The sequence below is a fragment of the Struthio camelus genome, chromosome 1 (assembly GCF_040807025.1).
Source record: "Struthio camelus isolate bStrCam1 chromosome 1, bStrCam1.hap1, whole genome shotgun sequence".
NCBI lineage: Eukaryota > Metazoa > Chordata > Aves > Struthioniformes > Struthionidae > Struthio > Struthio camelus.
The window spans coordinates 19,909,617-19,929,639 of NC_090942.1; the positions used below are offsets into that span (position 1 = coordinate 19,909,617).

Genomic DNA, 20,023 nt, shown 5'->3' on the forward strand with positions numbered 1-20,023 from the left:
AGCATAAACATAGCATGCAATATGTTACTTTCATTTTACTTACAGTATTTTAAATATCAAAAATTGCGCATTTAATTTGAGAAGGTACAGTATTTTCTCTCTTTTTTATTTTTTGCTTGTAGTTATTCTTTTAGCCATTGAGGCATAATATAATGTCATAATCACAGAGCAAAAAAAGCACAAATGAAGGCACACTAGGAAATTAACACTTTTTGTCATATTGACATTATTCTATACTATAGGCATGAAAATATGGAATGAAAGATCTTCTACAAGTTACTAAAGCTATAGTTTTTAATTTCAGTATCTATACAGGTATCTGTACTAATATGAGAACATCTACATCTGGCGAAATATTGAACAGTCAGCTAGCATGTGGAAGTCTAGGAAGTCTATGTAGTTCCTAGCTACATAGCCCTACATTTTAATGGAAAGTCAATGAAAATTATTGTTTATCTGGTGAAATTCCTTTATCCAGGAAAGCTAACCCTTTACTATTATAAATAGTATAATAAGAGCATGAAGTGCAAGATCAGGACACAGTTTTGTAAGCAATAAAATCATATTACTTCCATTTGAGTGATAAAATGTTGGTCATAGCAAACCAAACGTTCCATCTGTAGTTTGGTTATAATTAGAAATACAGTTTCTCTGATCACATCATTAACTATTTGTTAACACTGCATAACAAATGGCGAGGACAGCCAACAGAAACAGCAGGCAGGTACATTTTGTGAGGGAATCTAAAGTAAGAGAACCAGAGGAACAAAAGCAAAAAGACTTCCACTCACTGAGCAGTTTTTATTGTCACATATAAGGTTGCTGCTTGGTCTGTTGTCTCTTGTACCTCTAAAAGCTACTTACATCCCCGCTTCTAAAGCAACCAGATCCTGTGCTCCACTATGCAGATTTTGGCTGGAGTTGCAGAGGCTGCAGTCAGCATTTCCTTAGCATGGAAGGAGGGCAGATTATCTCCTGTCAGACAAGTGTGCTTCTTCAGTCTTTCGGGAAGCAATGCCAGAACACGAGAAGATGGCAGCCAGTGTCAGAAACGTTTGTGGCCATGGTAATGCCCTGATGTCACACATGCAGAGTCTTCCAGAGAAATGTAAACTACCCAGCTAGAGAAGGAGCAGCAATAGAGGAAGCTATTGCTACCTAGGCAGAAATGTAGTTTTTTGCTAGCTTGCCGCTCACTGAAATTGAGAAACAGTCTGATTCTGGCATTGTGATCCAACCTTGGTGTCAGAGGGGAAAAAAAAGAGAACTGCAAAGTCTGCCAGATCCAAAGTCACTGCACTCAAGAGGAGATAAAGCATGGTGGTTGGCAGCTCCCTAGTGAGTTACATGAATGAAGCTTTTAAAGATTCGATTTATAATCCCAAGATGTTGTGCTACCTGAGACAGCTGCTGAGACAGCAGCTGAGGCTGCTTTGAAAGTAGATCCTTCTCCATCTGCATGAACTCGCTATTACTCTGTGCTGTTCACTCAGTTGAACATTAAGAGTGCTTTTGGGAACAACCTTAGCAGGTGAGTGACTAAAAAATTGGATACTTACGTGGTGTTCTTCAACTGATGTTTTCTAAACAACACAGGAAAGCATGCATAGGGACAGACATATAGATATACGACAGGACTGAGTGGATGATGTTACTGGGAAGCACAAGGTCTGTCGAGCAGAAATGATTCTGTATCACAAAGCCGCAGGCTTAGTACTCTCATGAGAAAGGCTTTAAGCTAGGAACAGTAGTAGATGGCAACATAAGGCCATAACTCGGTATACACGCTTAACTGTCCGGGGGAAAAACAAATGATAAAAATATACTCTTGCTCTTTTTGGAGGAGTCTTATGACAGATAGGAAGAAAATGTGAGTCAGTCACCTAAGAAGTCTATTTATCTATATACCAGTACAAAAATATATGAAATAAGCAGGATGGGCTGGAAGTCTTAGCATGTAACCAAGTTTATAAGTTAACTGGCGTAACAGAGAGCTTTAAGTTAAGCAACATAACTAGGGTAGTCCTATAGAAAGGTACAGCTCATTCAGGAAGGCAGGGCAGTGGGGAAAGGAAAGGATTACATACAAATCAAAGTTGCTCTTAAGTCCAAAGTGCAGTGTGAGATAGTTCAGTGTGTTGAAAATGTCTACGTAACAAGAAAAGGAAAAAAAAAGTAATAGTAGGTACTTAAGATAGGACTGTGCGTGTAGATAGTGTGTGTGACACCCAAAACTGCCTGGGGTGGGTGTCTGCCCGAAGCTGACCATATTGAAGAGGAAGGCGACCACCATCTGAATTAAGCAGTCACCGGGGAATTATCCAGAGACGCTGGAAACGCAGAAGGGGCCCGCTCGCAAAGCGGTCTAAGAGCAGCGTGGGAACGTGTAACCGGGGCGGGGGAAGAGGCGGGGAGGACAGGGGCTGGGGGCGGCGGCGTGGGCTGCGCGGGGCCGGACAGCGCTGCTGCTGCTGGTGGTGGTGGTGGTGGTGGTGGTGGTGCCGCCGCCGCCGCCGCCGCGTTGGGCGGGCGGGCGCCGCGGGGAGCTGGGCGGCGCGGGCAGGGGCAGTGCGGGGGCAGCGCCGGGAGCCCGGGGCGCGCCGGGGCCGCGCGGGGGCTTTGGCGCCGCCCTCCGCGGGGGCCGGCGGCAGGGGCGCGGGCAGCGGCGGAGGCCCCCGCGGACTCCGGAGCGGGGAGCGGGTGTGCGCATGTGTGTTGCAACCTGTTGCGACTAGCAATAAAAGGGTGTTTAGGAATTTCAGGTAATTTTTAATATTTTGTAAGTGTCTAGTATTGTGATTTATCTATTGCATTACTGATATTGAACCCAAATGTATAGTTCACTGATTGCTGGTTAATACCTCAACTAACAGCCTAGATCCTGAGTTGCTTTAAATTGCGTGACTCGGCAGTTTTTTTCTCTGGGGCACAGAGAGGGCAGAATTTCTTTTTCTATTTTTCCTTTTTCCGCCCCCCTCTTCCAGCTTGTTTCATAAAGTAGCAGAATTAGGACATGGTGATAGTCGGGGATTTGAGTACTTGAACATCTGTTGGGAAAGGTCTGAATCAAGTCGCAGTCACTAAGTTTATTGACTGAGCACCTGATCAGCTTTTTGATACAGAAAATGAAGAATGTAACGGTAATGGATTCTTGCCAATAGGAGAAAAATAAAGGTGAAAACTGTCATAAGTCTTTGATTCTTAAGAAAGGTAGCTGATATCACTAGGAGCAGAATAACAAATATTCCTTTTATTTCTGATAATAGAATAAAAGTGTTTATTCTATAACAGTATAACCCATAATTAACAGAATAAAGTTCCAATAAATCCTACAATCATCTTGTCAGACTTCAGTCACTTTGTGAACCACTTGGTTCAAGAGTCTTAACTTCCTGCAATGGGTTTAACAGGCTGAGCTTGATGTTATGGCCAGTGATAGTTGACTGAGACATGCCTCTGTTGCGAGACTGGACAGGAGGTTCTTTATTACGTGTTCTTTTGACTTATTTTGTAGGTCTGTCTCTTCTGGAGAAATTTAATGGAGAGAAAGAATTTGTCTTACTTTCCTGCAATTTTTTCTGCATGTGGGTTTCATATGTTAAGAGAACCTGGAATTTTAATTTTTTTTTTTTAGTCTGGATCTAGTTATTTGTTAATGGAACCAAGAATTAAGATATTCCTACCTATTTTTGTAGCAACAGATATGTGTCTACAGATTTTTAACATAATATTGAATAGCTGCAAGTTTCTCCATTTATTGTGACAGAAGAAAATGGTCTTCAAAAGCTCATTCCTAGCTATAACTATTTCTGATTTTTTTTCCAGATACTGAGCTGCGTGACCTCCCCCTTGCCCCAAACTACACAGTTTCATGCAATTTGAATTTTTCATACAAGATAGTTATTACTTATTGGACAACTTTATTTGCTAGATTCATTTTTAGATCCAAGTTATATTTATTTTTATATTCATCATCCTTATTAAAATGTCATATCTTCATGAAAAATTTAAGATATTTGAGTATAAATGATTAAATAATGAGGCAGCAGAACTACTTCATTGTTTATAATCATGAATAATGCTTAAGCTCTAGGAAACGTGCCTAGGGTGTTTGAGATGTTGACTCATTTCCCTCCTTTATTTGAAGAAAGTCAAGAACCATCTTCCCAAAGGCTGGGGAAAATTCGCTGTGGGATGGGAAAGGAAACTCCATCTTTCCTTCCAAAGTTGTGTCAGTGTGCAGAAGTGAATGCCAGATACAGTATGGGAATAGGGTGATTTAGGAGGAGGAGGAGGAGGAAGGGAAGTTTCATTTCCAGTTCTTCTCTATTCATTTTAGTCCACAACTGTTTCATCTAAGATGAATAAACCATTTTAGAGCTCTGACTAGAATAAGTAAAATATCTAATAAGTAGGTTGAATGTCCTTGACTCTCACAGAGTTGGTGAAGTAGTACTTTACCAGCAAACTAAATGGCTCAATTGCAGAACTTGGATGTTTCACAAAAGTGTTTAAGCTAGAGAACTTCTTATACAAAGTATCTGCAATGTATAACTCATATATACAACAGCATTCCAAATGCTGGGGGAAACCTTCATTATTAATTCAAGAAGACTTCATGAAGTTAAATTTTATTTTGTTGTGTTTATTCAGTTCTTTCAGGTTGAGAAATGTCTCTGTCCCCTTGATATGTATGATCATTTATGGGATTGTCATAAATGGTTAAGTCATCTTACAGTGTGTCCCTTTATACTCTTTTTTCTAATCAACACGCCAGCTTTCCTGCTTATATTTTATTATAGTTCATCTTCAATCTATTCTCTTGTATTTGTATAATATTTTCATTGCTACTAGCAATGTTCTTTTTTTACTTCAATTTTTTATTATTTAAATACTACAGAAGACAGGGTTTATACCTAAGAGCTGTTTCAATTTTTACTTGCTTATTCAGATAAAGATTCACTACTGTCATTGAAGTAAGCTAGCATATAAACACAGTATCCCCACTACTTTATTAGCTCTAGCATGACATAGGACTGAAAAAAAGAAATACTATGAAAGAAGCAGGACAGGGAAATCTGGCGGGCCTGTTACCCCTGTAAATGCCACTTCAAAGCTACATCAATATAAGGTCGCTATCTTTTCTTGGATTCCAGAAGTGAGTATGTGGACCTCAGTAGAGCTAGAATTTGTTTCTGATTCAAAGAGAAAAAATATATATATTCATAAGGTTCCTTTCGGATTGCACAGCAGAAACATCTTCTTAGTTTCAGGAGTGGGTAATTATCAAGGGTGTTAGTAAACGATCAAATGTACTTAGCACTAGGTATTGTACCTCAATTGACAGAAAGAATTTATTATGGACTGTTTCAATAAATAAAGGAATAATTTGGCCAGTAGGTTTGTAGATAAATAAGCCTATCACTGAGAAGACTGCAATACACTATTTGTTTAATAAGCAGAATACTTTTCCACAGTGTATAGAGATATTTTAGAAGTGTGCCAGCAGGAGTAGATAGTGTTAGATAGATAGGACTATCTAGTGCTAGATAATATCATGTTATTATTTTCCTGCCTAAAATATTTAATATTCATCATATACTTTTCCAACTATTGAAGATATGTGAGGTAATTGCTTGTATTGTGAACATATCAAGATACTAAGTACAAATTATTAGTTTCAGGAAGGAGAATGTTCACGCTAAAGAAAAATTTCTTCCAAATTTTCAATTTATGGATAAGGTAAACTGTGGAAGACATTTCTAAACCATGTATTGTAGATAGGTTACATTCATGAGGAAATCTATTTGTGCATCCCTTTAAAATTCAAAAATAAGCATTTTGTTGAGAAAGAACAATATTTGCAAAATTTATTTTGAAGGATACCATTTTATTCATAGAAGTTACCAAGAAACCAGACTTCTTTTTGCAGCGAGTCCTCAGTCAGCAATCAGTGGCTTCTTCCCTGGAAAACTTCAAATATGCCCAATTTTAGGAGAATAGATTTCTTTAATCTGATGAGTAATATTGGCTGTGTCCCACAGCAATACCCCTGTGTGTACGTGTTTAACTTCAGGTTTCAGAAAGACTTTAGCAGTAGGTTTAAAGCATCATGGTTCCTGGAAGAATCCATGGCAATAACTGTTCTATTAAATTATAAAGTCTCTGCTATATACAGGCTGAAAGGAAATTTTTACATTACATTGATTTTGGTGACTGTGCCAACACAAGCAGATGTTTTGCCATTTTTAGTTTTTATTTGTCAGATATGGAAACCATTGAAAAAGGAAAATTTTCTTTTTTTCCCCCTGGGGTAGGAATGTAGCTGAAAGATTTCAAAGCAAAGGTGTCCTACAATCTGGTTAAAAACTAAAAAGTTTTCCGTGATAGAGGATCAGTTAGATGTCTTCTTAGAATTACCTTTTAGTTCCTCTTTACTATATTGAACAATAGGGACAATACTATGAAAAAAAAGTTAACAAAAAGTTTACTTTTAGCATAGCCAAACTGAAATCTATAGTGTTAAATCCGAGGTAAATCTGGACCAATGCCTTTAACTGTTATTTGCGTAATTTTTTACTGCCTGGCCTGGCATACAAGCGGTCCCAGTAGAAGACATGTTGGACAGCAGCTGCATTCTCTCAGTCACTTTCAAAGGGAGATGAGTGGACTCGGTCCAAAATGCTGTTCTGCAGCTGCAACAAGATGGGTATTGCTATTTCGCAGTGTAACATTTTGAGTGTTAACTTTCATCTCTTACTTTTAGTGTATTACCCCTCCCATAGTAACACTGAGCTTGACTCTGCAGCTATTCCTAAGTATACCAATATCTGTACAGTATTTTGTTATTTGCTGTGAATGACAGTTTATAGTAATTCTAATCACTGAAAAAGAAAAATATATGAAGAATATGCTGTATTGAAATGTCTAGCATGCAATTTTAGTTTAAAATGTGATTTTGTTATAAAGGATAATATTTTATTTCAAATCAAGCTGTCTGCAAACTATTTCATTTAGTGACATGAACTGTGATTTATTACTGGTGATGAATATGCAACATTTCATAACATTGAGTTATGGGAATTTTGAAACATCTTACAAAAATTCCTAAAACTTATCCAAGTGTATTAATCACATTTCTGATAAAATTCTGAGGCATGACTGTGCTCTACAATGCCCAAGAGCAGCAGCTCATCCTGTCTGTGTTTATCCCTACTGATACCAAAGATTTGTCTCTGTTAATATCCACAGTTTCATTATGCTAGAGTTAAAAAAAAACAAATGTCATTAATCCTCTCTTAACCTCTAGAGTTAATCTGTATGGAAAGTTTACCATGAAGTAAGCAACTGCACTGTAAGGTATGAATTTATAACACAGTAGGTTTTGTGCACTGTTTCCCCTTGTGAAATCTGTACTCCAAAATTAGAACGCTTTTGCGAGGTGTAACTAGCAGAGAGTCACTGTGATAATTAGTATGTTGTAAATTCACATCTTGGCTTACTCTGCACAAACTCCCCTGTGTAGGAAGGTCCACCATGTAACTCTAGAGTGTTCTTTCATTTCTTGAAAGCAAGTCAGAAGTAAATAAAATATGATCAGTATAGCTGCTGCTTTGGCAGAAGCTTTGCAAGCAGCTACTGACCCATCAGCTCTTTGAGCTGCTGTTTCTGCCCTGAGTGAGGTTTTATTTCTTTCAGCCTATGAATTTATTGTTGAGCACTCTTTCCAGGGAGAGTCAATCAGCATTGTTGCCAGACATAGCAACACTGTGGAAATAATCAAATACTAATAAGAGCATATGAGTATCCTTGATTTTTAAAGGAGCTCTTCAAAAAGGAGATCAACTTCTTTTTGCAGTCTCAGGTATAGTACGCAGTTTCCATGGAAAACCATAGAGAACTGTGATATTATGCCTCCAAGAGAGTTGTCTCAGCTACTGCATAAGCATACTACAGAAGTCTGAAACTACATTTTTTTCAGTTTCTGCTGTTGAAATTGTTTGACCTGAAATTTAAAACTAAATATATAAAATATTTAGATACAAAAATATTTGAAATACCTCAAATGCCATTGGCTCAGTGGGATATTATTCTGTGATAACAGTTAGATCAATACGTAGGATTACTTTTCAGGTCATTCATAAATTCACATATGCTAATTATCTAATGTAGATCCCAGCGCTGCATCATTTTGTTCTCTTTGTGATCTTGGAAGCTTTGATGAATACATGCATCGGTTGACCTATATATCTCTTGATCATTTCTTTGCTCACCATCTTTTTACTACAGATTGTAACCCATGAAACTCAGGCTCTGATTGTAAATACATTATCAGCAACTCCTCCAGGGGTCAGTCCTGGGTCCACATCTTGTTCAACGTATTCATCAGTGACCTGGAGGAAGGTACAGAGTGCACCCGCAGCAAGTTTGCTGATGATACAGAACTAGGGGGAGAGGAGTAGCTGACACACCAGAAGACTGTGCTGCCATTCCGAGGGGCCTGGAGAGGCTGGAGAGCTGGGCGGAGAGGAACCTCCTGAAGTTCAACAAAGGCAAGTGCAGGGTCGTGCACCTGGGGAGGAATAACGCCATGCACCAGGACAGGCTGGAGGTTGACCTGCTGGAAAGCAGCTGTGCAGAGCTGGGAGTGCTGGTGGACAACAAGTTAAGCATGAGGCAGCAATGTGCCCTGGTGGCCAAGAAGGCCAATGGTCTCCTGGGGTGCATTAGGCAGAGTGTTGCCAGCAGGTGGAGGGAGGTGATCCTGCCCCTCTCCTCAGCCCTGGGGAGGCCCCGCCTGGACTACTGTGTCCAGTTCTGGGCTCCCCAGTACAAGAGAGACATGGAGCTCCTGGAGCGAGTCCAGTGGAGGACTACAAAGATGATGAGGGGACTGGAGCATCTCTCCAATGAAGAAAGGCTGAGAGAGCTGGGCCTGTTCAGCCTGGAGAAGAGAAGACTGAGGGGGGATCTGATCAATGTGCACAAATATCTGAAGGGAGAGTGTCAAGAGAATGGGGCCAGACTCTTCTCCGTGGTGCCCAGTGACGGGACAAGAGGTAACGGGCACAAGCTGAACCACAGGAAGTTCCATCTGAACATGAGGAAAAATATCTTTACGGGGAAAGCAACAGAGCCCTGGAGCAAGTTGCCCGGAGATGTTGTGGAGTCTCCTTCTCTGGAGATGTTCAAAACCCGCCTAGATGCGATCCTGTGCAATGTGTTCTAGATGACCCTGCTTGAGCAGGGAAGTTGGGGGGGTGGACTAGATGATCTCCAGAGGTCCCTTCCAACCTTGGTCATTCTGTGACTCTGTGAACTCTCCAACTTGCCTTTCCCACCTTCTTGCCTTTCTTAATCCAACTTTATTTCAGCTCCAGTTCATCTTAGGACTCTTCCATGGAACTCAGAATACTGTTAATAACGTCAACATTCTGAATAGTAATATTGATGTTGTTAATTATTTCAATATTAATAATATCTATACTCAAAAACTCAGCACAATATGAAATGGCACAATGTATGTCATACTTGGACAAGGATAGTTTTAGTAACTTAGCTCGTGTTGTAACATCAGTGTTAGCTGCCCAATGATTTTGACACTGGGGAGGATTTTAAGATGAATCTCCCATCTCTGTTGGTTATCCAAACTGCTTGATTACTCCTTCTAACTCATCAAGAATTTTGGGTGGGAAATTGACTCTTTCAACAGGACCTGTTAATAACCTGTTAAACCTGGAGTACTAGAGGTTAACATTTAAATACCTAATCTGAATCAAACAAAATGCTTTTATAACTGGATCACCCACATCTCAGGTGAGAGCTCTGGTTACAGAATTATTCTGGTCTTCAGAAAATGATACTGGAAAAGGAAAAATAGCACCTTGAAAAATTTCAGTTTTGTCACAGGACTAAGATATTTTCTTAAGTATTGAATTATTTTGCATGGGTGGGTGAACTGTTTCCCACTGATATTTAAACTCCCAAGTATCAGTACTGAAGTACGCATTAGACAACAACTTCATTACAGAGGACAGAAATTTTGTAATATTCAAGGAGTAAGAAGGGAAGAACTCATTTAAGTGATCTTTTAAATATTTTTTTCCCCAGGAAAGTACTCTGCAAAAGACAAGGCCCATCTATGTAATTCTGTGTGAATGGATTCTATAGGTATCTATCAGTCTGGATGGAGAAAAATAGTTGCCAGGCCAAAGAGAGGAAATGCAAGTGCTAAGAAGCTAGTATGCAACAGTTCACCAAGGACAGACAAGCTCTGGAGACTAGCAGATCTGTTAACTCTGCAAGGACTGATATACTCAGAGTTTATCATGCGGAGAACATGCAGAGTCCGCCTAACCCACACAAGACCACTGGCATGCCTGAATGTGAGCAATGGGCTGTGCGACTCAGACCACATCCAAGAGGTGGCTGCTGTATACAGACAGAGACTGCAGGGTTACATACATACCTGAGGAAACAGAAGACCCTCTGAGGAACTTTGTGAACACCAACTGAGGATCTGCTAGTGCATCAGTATGATCTTCCACTTGTGAGTGCATGGTGGAGCTCCCATCTGTTTTTCCAGCCAGGTAACTATGAGTGAATATGTGAATGAAAACATCAGTGAATATGCTGTAGAATTTTCTGTTATTGGTAATAATGGTTTGATTCTTTTTAAAAAAAATTACAGCTTAATAAATTAAAGATGTTTAGAAATAACGAGGGGAGGAACAGATCACATCCAATCTCCTTTTAGGGAAAAGGGAATTAACAATGCAAATTTCAGCCAAAGTTAGTTGTCTGATTCTGCTTGATGTAGAATATTTATCAGGGTCTACAGCTCTGCACAATGCCTGAGACATGAGTTGCAATAGCCCTAAAATATCTCTCTCTCTTTTTTTAGGGGACATACACGCAATTCGTAAGCACTGAGGAAGACTGAAAGAACATAAATACAATCTTGAGGAACGAATTATAGTCTCAGAATCTATGCTGGTGAGATTGCAATAATGCAATGTACACAGTGATTATTGTAGTCATACTTATGCATAAGCTAACTGTAAATAAATTGACTTAAAAAGCAATGCAGCCAGATATGACTGAGTGAATAAATGAATGATTAAAAATCCAATCTAATCTAAATCATATAGTAAACTTTTCAGAGAAAGTCTTGGAGGATTATAAAGAATATAAAACTAACAACAAAGGACAGTTGAGCGAATCCTGTAACCAACTCTGATTATTTAAGTATCCTGTGTTAAAAAATTTGTAGACATTTATTTACACTTACAAGATGGCTGAGGTACCAAAGTTCTGATGTAATAGAAATTAACATATTTAAAAAAAAAGAAATGGAAAAAAAAAATCCCAAAATTTTTAAAGACTCAAACTATAGAAGATTTTAAATAGGCAGAGTACACATTTATATCAAACATATATGTATTAGAGGAGCATATGAAAAATCCTGGGGAGGATATTGAATGATAATCAGCATAAGTGACTAATGAAAATTCTACAAGTAGCTTAGTTCTCCTCTCTTAAATCAGTTCATTTGTACAGTGAGCTTCCTAGCTAAGAAAGGTATGTTGCAATCTAGATGTGCGTACTGGGATGGAGTTTCCTAAATCCTGCCTGAGGTCTGCTAACTCCAAATCCACTGTCCTACATTTCTCTAGAAGAAAAGAAAGTGTTTCCTGATCTAGCTGATATGGATTGCAGAAGACAACTGAACATGAAATCACACTTCTGAACTCCCCAGGCAGAGCTGTTAAATCTTTAATCATTTAGATTGTTGGAGAGATAAAACCTAAAGCTACAGCTATAGTTAATTAAAACTTTGCAAAATCTATATGGAAAATGAAGTGCTGCCTACGGAAAGAAAATTAAGCTGAGGAAAGCAGAATTTTCTTTGCACATCTGAAACTAGGAATCTAAGTAATGTTTGAGAGTCTAATATTAATCATTATTATCTTCATACTGAACTCACTAGTGAGCCTCAAGTATTCTTGTGATAGGTGGAGAATCCTGAGACAACTGGATACTTAAGTTCTACCATCGATTGCTGACTAATGTATATGGTTGGGGAGAATACTGGCTTCTGAAGTAATCTTCCTTTGATTGATAACAGCTAATGAGGGATTTGATTTACATCCCTGTGCCAAAGGCCAAAGAGATTTTCTGAATATCCATTATAAAGCTGTCAGTGATAATCAGTATCAATAATTGTATTAATATTTCTAACTCTCTGCCATGGAATGTAGTTCCTTGAGCTTGAAACACACATACAAAAGTTCATTGGATCATTTAACCTTTCAAAAAACTATCTGAACCAACTCCAAGTATGGAACATGCCATAGTTGAGTAGCTAGTATATATTTGTTTAAAATAGGTAATAGAACTGTAACAACAACAACAACTACAATACACATGCAGCAGGACAAACTGCTTCTTTTTATAATATCTCCCGGTTGTAATATCTAGTTACAAGAAAGAACATGATCTGATGAATATTGAACTAAACGTGAAACCTGACTACTCTGAAATAGGCCATTTGCTGTGATTCTGGAAGGATTCTCTAATACTGCAGTGTGATGATCAAAAGCAGCTGTTAGATCCAACAACAGAAACAAAATGAATCCCTTCAAATAAGAGAAGGCATATAAATTACTATTTTTTTTTAAAAGCAGTTTCTGTCATCAAAAGAAGGAGCGCCTATGAACTCACTACAGAAATAGGGTTCAAATAGTTCTTCAATTGAACAGTCATTGCTTTTTCAAATTATGCTTGCAATTGCAAAATAATTGCATCCTGTTGTCAGCAATAGGGTGAAAATTAGCATTTATATGCATTGGGACATCAGATTTTGAACTCATAGCATTTATTAGGTTTGAAGGAAGACTAATTCCGTGAATTACAAATGAGACAAAATTTGCTATTACAACTGAGGATGGCCAAGAGACAAGTCCTATTATGGTCTAGATAGTAAAATTTAAAATTAAAGGAAATGGCTGGTTTATTTGTTTTCTTTTTTATGCTGAGAAAGCAGTTGCTCTGAATTAATGAGTATATAGGGAAGGTCCAGTTCTGAAGGATCAAAGAAGTTTTATTTCCCTGTAGAGTATGAAACAGCTTCAGAAGTTATTGTAGCCTTCCCTCTCTGCATCACTTTGTTTGGGCACCTTTCTCTTTATGCTGAGGTTCTGCAAAGAGGAAGTTAAAAGTATAAGGCAAATATCCATGACTAATACTGACAATGGATAGCTAGGATAAAGAAGCTACTCAGTTAAGCATTAATATGTTCACCACCCCCAATAAATTGCCTGAAGGGAGCTTGCAGGCCTGGTAGTTATGGTTGGGTTGGATGGGTCAACTTCTATTGCTCCTTGGAACAGGCTGATACTCAATGCTGTGATGTTACTGTCTTCTCACTCTGTTTTTCCCTTTAGGTTTTGTACATTTTCATGTCCGTGGTTTTCCTCTTCTATCCTTGAACTGCTAACTATGCCTCTCTCAGCAGTTTTACCTCTCTGCATTTTTTACTTATCTTACATAGCCCTATTCTGTATACTTTCTCACAGCTCTTTCTCACAGCTTGCCAATTTTTACAGGAGTTTAAGTCAAGGTTATACAGCTGGGCCATATCAAAATCAGGTCTAGAATCACATAAAGCTTTACCCTTAGGAAAAGTGTTACAGGTATTATTAGGTGATACAGATATAAACAGGAACCTGAATGAGAGAGGACTGATAATGCTTTCTTACTGAATCAAAATTAGCTGTGATTAGCCGTCAAGGTTCTGGTGGCCCTGACTACTGCATTCTTGTAAGTATGCTTGCACAAGTGCAGCTATATATATGGAATAAACTGTACATTGCAAGTACAGTAAGTCTAGAGTTACTTCAGGTAAAGCATACAGCTGACCCTATTCTGCTAGAGTATAGTTATAAGCCTGCTTTCCTGCATGCAAAAAACAATGCATCTGAGGTGTATTTAAGGCACACAGAACTGCTATATTGGTACAAACCAAAAGTTGTCTCCAAAGAGATTCTAAAGTATGCACATAAGAGAATGTATAACTGTAGAAAAGATATGTAACAATACTTTGCTTTAATACTTTAGATATATTGCAGGTCAGGGATTTTCTAAGCCAGATTAGTTCCTATAAATCTAGTACGTATCTGTGGCTTTGTTTTCCATTAACTTGTTCAATTTCTCTTTCAATTCATATAAAATCACAGCATCCAAGGCATCCTATGGCAAGGAGTCTTGCCGTTTTACTGTATATTAAGTAAACACACAGAAGCTGTTCTATTAAGTGTTCTACCTGTTCTTTTTCAGGACCCTTCTGTTTCTACAATGTCTTTTTGGAGATGAGGGGGTCAGAACTACACATTGTGTGTGAGATGATGATACTATAGATTCATATTGGCAAGAACATTTAACTAAATGTTCTTGCTTACCCACCTGAGAGGCCTTTTGACTAATGAGTCAAAATCTTGACTTGGAAGGAGTATTGAAATAAGCATAACAGTACAAACTAAGAGCTAAGCCTACGTAGAAAAGAATAATCGTATTCAGACCCACCGGAAAATTATAAAAGGTTGACCTTTATCATCTGGTACTAATTCGTAACTGTTTAAGTTAATCCTTATTTACATTTCATCTGAACCCCCACAAAAATTCTGGTGTCTGTTTATCCAGTACAAGGATACCTTGTCTTAAAACAAGAAACATATTCCATTGCAGCTACTATATGTGCTATCCTTAATCCTAAGATAGGGCCCAAATCTTGTTCGACTCAAGCTGCAGATCTGCAGCTTTCTTTAAAAATTTAAGCCAGAATTTAAAGGTCTCTTTTCAAAACAAAAAGACTGTTTTCTGTACAAGAATGTAAAAGTTAGTCTAGAGATCTCTCTTGTTATTCTAATTTCTTCCCTGTTGTTTTCATGTTCCCAGGCTTCTGCATATACCAATTAGTAAAATGAGAAAAATAATTTCAAACTAAGAATTAATTTAGCCATATCCCAGTAAGAAAAAGGTGGATATTAATAAAAGAATTTTTAATGAAAGCAAATCCTCTGCAGAAATTGAACCTATACCCTTACATAACACAGTCAGTTACTACAGGGCTACATTAAGCTGGTAGCACAACAGAATCAGGTGTTGTATTAGCCAACAGAGGATGCTCTTTGATCCCTATGAATATAATAAAAATATATTTAGAGGAGTGAAGTAATTAAAATCTTACATGACTCTGGAATACAGACAGAGTGCATTCCCTAGGTCATTCCAAGGACTGTGTGCATGCGAGTTAATGATATTCAGAGGGAATATGGTGAATATCTGCCCCACTGTGACGTAAACACTTGAAAAACACTTGACATTGTTGCTAATGTCAGAGCATTTTTTTCTTTAGAAAAACATTTTTGTCTTAATGATCAATTCAAAGTGTTTTGAGCAAATTTCTTCCTACAATCAATATGAACAGCCTTTATTTCAGAGTTTGAACTTTTGGCATATGTGAGAAATGACATGACAGGTCCAGAGAAAATGAGTATCTGTACTCATAAACATCTAACTGTAAGGCTGAGTGACAGCAACAAAGTTGATCATGTATTTACTCATTCAATAGTTTCTATGAAGTGAATAAAATATACCACCTAAATTCAAACATGTAACTAAACCCCTTTTCATTCTAGGCTTTCCCTGTAATCTATAAAGAAAAAAAGGTGCTTTCTAAGGTGAATGCAGCACTTACTCTTCACCTACCATTCTAGTGACTCTCTAGAAAAGACTAGGCTTCTAATTTAAGTAAGTGCTTCACTTGTGTGGGGGATTAATTCCTTTGTCCTCCTTCCCTGAATGTGTAAAATAAATAAATAATAATGAATAAATAATAAATTAATACAGAACAAAAAAAATTGATGTCAATATCATCAATGCCAGTGAAGTTACTCCAGATCAACACCTAGTTATTAAAATCAGGCTAATCGTACTTCAGTTTTTACTAAGCAACCTCATAGTAAATGAAACATTCACTGCACAGCATTAAACATTAAGGCTTGAATCTAGAGTATCACAAACACATTTGTGTTGATATTTTCTTTAAAAAAACTGTTATCAAGAAATAAACCATGTATTACCCACGTACCAGAATTAAAATCGCAACCTATTCATACCTAATTTATTCAGTTAAAAATACACAGAAAAAATGGTAATATTATGGGTTTAAGCAGTTATTGATGTATATACAGTTTTGTTAATCTTTAAAAAGAACACTTTTTGAAGAGGTCTAGTCTTATCAGCTTAATTTTTTTTTGGTTGTTTGTTGTTTATCAACTTGAAAAAAGACAACATCTTCTTGCAGCAAACTATTGTAATAATAGATATTTGAGTTCTCTTTCTTCCTTCATTTTCCTGTTTTGAACTTTTAACTAATTTGGTAGCTATTGTTCACTACAGCAGTGTAAAAAACAAATTTCTCCCTTCGGATAGGAGCTGTAAATAAGATCCTATAGCTGTTCAGAAATCCAGCATGCCAAGGGTATTGCTATCAAGCATATCAGATATGGAGGCTGTGAAGGCAATTAAAGATAGTACTCCCTTTTTATACGTAACAGAAAAGTAGATACATTATTATTCCTCCAGGCAAAATATTTATGGTTATTATGATGAGGCCAAGAAGACTGGACATAGAATGAGTACAGATTTCTCTGTCTTTAGTGTCATTGAATGTTTTGTCAAAGAGCATGGCATTTTGCAACATACTCCCTCTTTCCATATGTAAAGCTCTTAGAACAAATAATAAACTTTCATAGCCTATACAAATGTACTGTTTGTATCAGTACATGCAGTCAGCGTCCAGTATAGGTGAGTGGCTCAAAGGGGCTGGCATGAGTAAAAGAATGGACTGAACTGTTCAGAAGAAAAGGGTACATTTCAGATCTTCATAGTGGGCTGGCCTTCATTCTTCGTAGGAATAGTCTTAACTATTTTTCATTTCCTTACAAAAGAGAAGCATAAGCTCATTATTAGGGAAATCAGATGAGGGACAGAAGCTGTTTACACTTGCAAAATCATGATGTTGCAGGAATAAAAGCAAGTAGATGCAGATCATAGGTAATAGGATTAAAAACAAAAACCAAAAACTTGGGACAAGACACTGAAAAAAATGCTGAGAATCTATAAAAATGGAAAAGACATCATCTCAGCAAGGAATAGTCTTGATTTAAGGAAATTTTATAATCAACATCTTGGCAGAGCTCAGAGACACTACAAAGAATATTAGAAAGTGTTAACCACCATCAGTCATGTATTACTAAAATTCCAATTAATATCCCATTGTTCTTTGAACTACCCTTTTTTTCAGTACAAGCTTTTTGCATTAATTTTGGAACGCCTGGGATTAAAATCCGTCTTATGTTTTCTAGTCTCTGCATATGAATCCTCCATCTGAAGGTGAAAGATTCAGGCTGGCGAGTTGTGAGCATGATTACAGATTGCCTATGAACTGTGAGCAGTCACTACACTTTTCTTCAAACCTTCAGATCACAGTTGTTGAGAAGGCTGCATTTCCATCCACCTAGTCTAACACATTGTTCTAGTTAAACTAAATACATTTGTGAAGTTGTCTTACAATTGAAGGATTTTCTCATTTTTTCTTTTATTTTTTGTGAAAGGTGTTTCTTTTTGTGAAAGAGTTTTTGTGTCATATGAGGTATGAGTAGATGAATGAATTTGTTAGAAATATAGCGCAGAAGAGTCTCATGGATAGAATTCAACTGCAGCACACTTCAGATGCCTCAGAGTTAATCATGTGAATGTGAGCTTGTTGATTGAGACTCGCTCTATAGGCAAAGAAATAATGTTTTGGGGGAGATTATCTTGGTTTATTTTAGGCACGTCATAAAAAGACAGGGATTACTCTCTAAAGGTGTGCGGGATTAGACGAGAGCTTAACGCAGATGGCTTAGCTGTAGTTATCTTTCAGATCCCACCTTTCCTGTGCTCTCCCTCTTTTATCAGCAGCCTTTCCATTATATAATTTGTTGTATAATTCTTTGAAAAACAATCAAGTAGTTCTTAGTTCAAGAGTCAATGATTAAATATCCACCTATATTCATAAGGCCAGTCAGAAAAAATTGCACTAATAATCCTTCAAGCAGAGTATGTGCAATTTTAGACTCTGAGAAGGAGATAAAAGGAACTGGTGATAGACAGAAAAATTAAGAAGGCAGATATTCATTTATTTTCATTGTAAATTTTTTTTGTAAATTATTCTGGAATAAAACAGTGATTCATTCCTTTAAAGTACTAGATTTTAAACAAGTGGATGAGACACATGACTGTAATTTGCCCAAGCTCAGGAAGTTTTTTTAATATTTTATAATTTCTTTTTTGTTGTAAACAAAAATTTACAATTTTTGAATTTACAATTAAAATGAAAGGAAACAATAAAGCAAGCCTACCCTAGAAAAGAAATGGAATGAAGTGGCTTGGTCTGAAGTTTTTCAGATGATTAAAAAGCTTTGGGAGAGCTCCGCGCATTTCGTACGCTTCTAGACAGTACTGTAATTTGATTTCCTTCATTGTGTTTGAATGATCAATATTTAGAAAAAGAATACAAAAGGCAATACTTGGTAGATGAACATGGACATACTTCCGTTACAGCACGGATACAATGTCCTTCACTGGTCTTTGTTTCCCCGCCACTAGCTTGTGCAATATGCATGTTTCCTTGACAGAGAGGTATTTGTAACCACATAGCTGTATAGCTTCTCATTCCCACCTGGGAGAGGGCAGATCTGCACTGGTATTCGTGATATTAACACTTACATTCATTCTCTGGAGTGAAGAATACCAGCCAGACACTTGTGTGCTACTTCTATTGCATTGTTTCCAGGCCCATGCTCAATTTATCCACAAAACCGCACAGGAATAGTCTAGTAAGACCTCAGTGGTTTCATCTCATCCCATCTACAGCTGCTATTGCATTTCACCGAATAAGTCTCTAAGTAAAACACAACATACATACTATGGGATGCAAAACCAAAGCCTTCTGCAAGGAAAGTAAAAAATATTTGATTATATTTTACCACAGATTATTTTTTGTTCATATCTCACCACCTACAGGGCCAGAAAAATTACTCTGGAAATACTTCTTTTTTTAGCATGCTTAGATTTTCCCAGCTGTGTATGTTATGAGAAGTCATTTCTAAATGTACTGAAACTAGTATGCAGCTTGTGGGCAACTGATTCTTTATTTAAGAGTGTTAACATGTCTGTCACTGTGCTTATGGCTTTTTTGTCTTTTAAAAGAGAAGAAATAGATCTGCTCCACCTGAAAATTGATTTTTTTTTTTTATTTTCTCCTTGTCAGGAAATGATGATTCACTGATGCTGCAGGTTTTTATTTTTAGGCAGAGGTACTTAAAACAAGGTTTGGGAAGAGGGCAGGGAGGGAAAAGACAAGAGAGATAGGATTTATTTTTCTTATTTTGTATTTGTTTATCATGCTGGACACACATGTAGTTTTAATATGTTTAAATTTGTAGGTTATTTACTTTGAGGTATAATTTTGAATTCAAGAATACACATATGCATATACATTATAAATGATATTCTGCTAGTCATTAGTGTAAACTATGACCAGAGCATGAGTTTTGAACCTCTAATTAAAGATATTTTATTCCCCAAGCATATTTCTATATTCTTTCAGTGTGGACTAACAGAATAAACACAGCTTTGCAGAGTTGTGTAAATATCTCTATTCCATTATAGTTGGATGATGTAGTTCAGATAAATAACTAATGAAAATGAAACAAACAAGAGCCATGTAAAAAATATTTTAATTAAGAAACGAATGTGTCTGAATAAGCATTGTTATGGATTTGAGTACGTTGTACTGATACATTCTAAATGTTATGATATTATGATTTTGTTAACAGACCAACTACTTCAATATTTTCATATTTTTAAAGCATCAGTAGTTTTAACCCAACAAATGGCTAGACGTTCTAGCAGT

At 37.2% G+C, this 20,023-nt stretch overlaps 1 long non-coding RNA gene across 3 annotated transcripts; it reads left to right on the forward strand.

Moving 5' to 3' along the window:
* The first annotated feature begins 2,616 nt into the window (after window positions 1-2,616).
* Window positions 2,617-19,695, forward strand: LOC104139586 (uncharacterized). 3 transcript variants are annotated; one of them, XR_011138836.1, is made up of 5 exons: window positions 2,617-6,709; window positions 8,290-8,552; window positions 10,111-10,589; window positions 10,904-10,995; window positions 17,430-19,695. It is a non-coding gene; the product is annotated as an uncharacterized lncRNA (long non-coding RNA). The 3 variants fall into 3 exon arrangements; XR_011138838.1 differs by having other exon boundaries at window positions 2,625-2,762; XR_011138834.1 differs by having other exon boundaries at window positions 2,617-8,552.
* The last annotated feature ends 328 nt before the right edge of the window (window positions 19,696-20,023 follow it).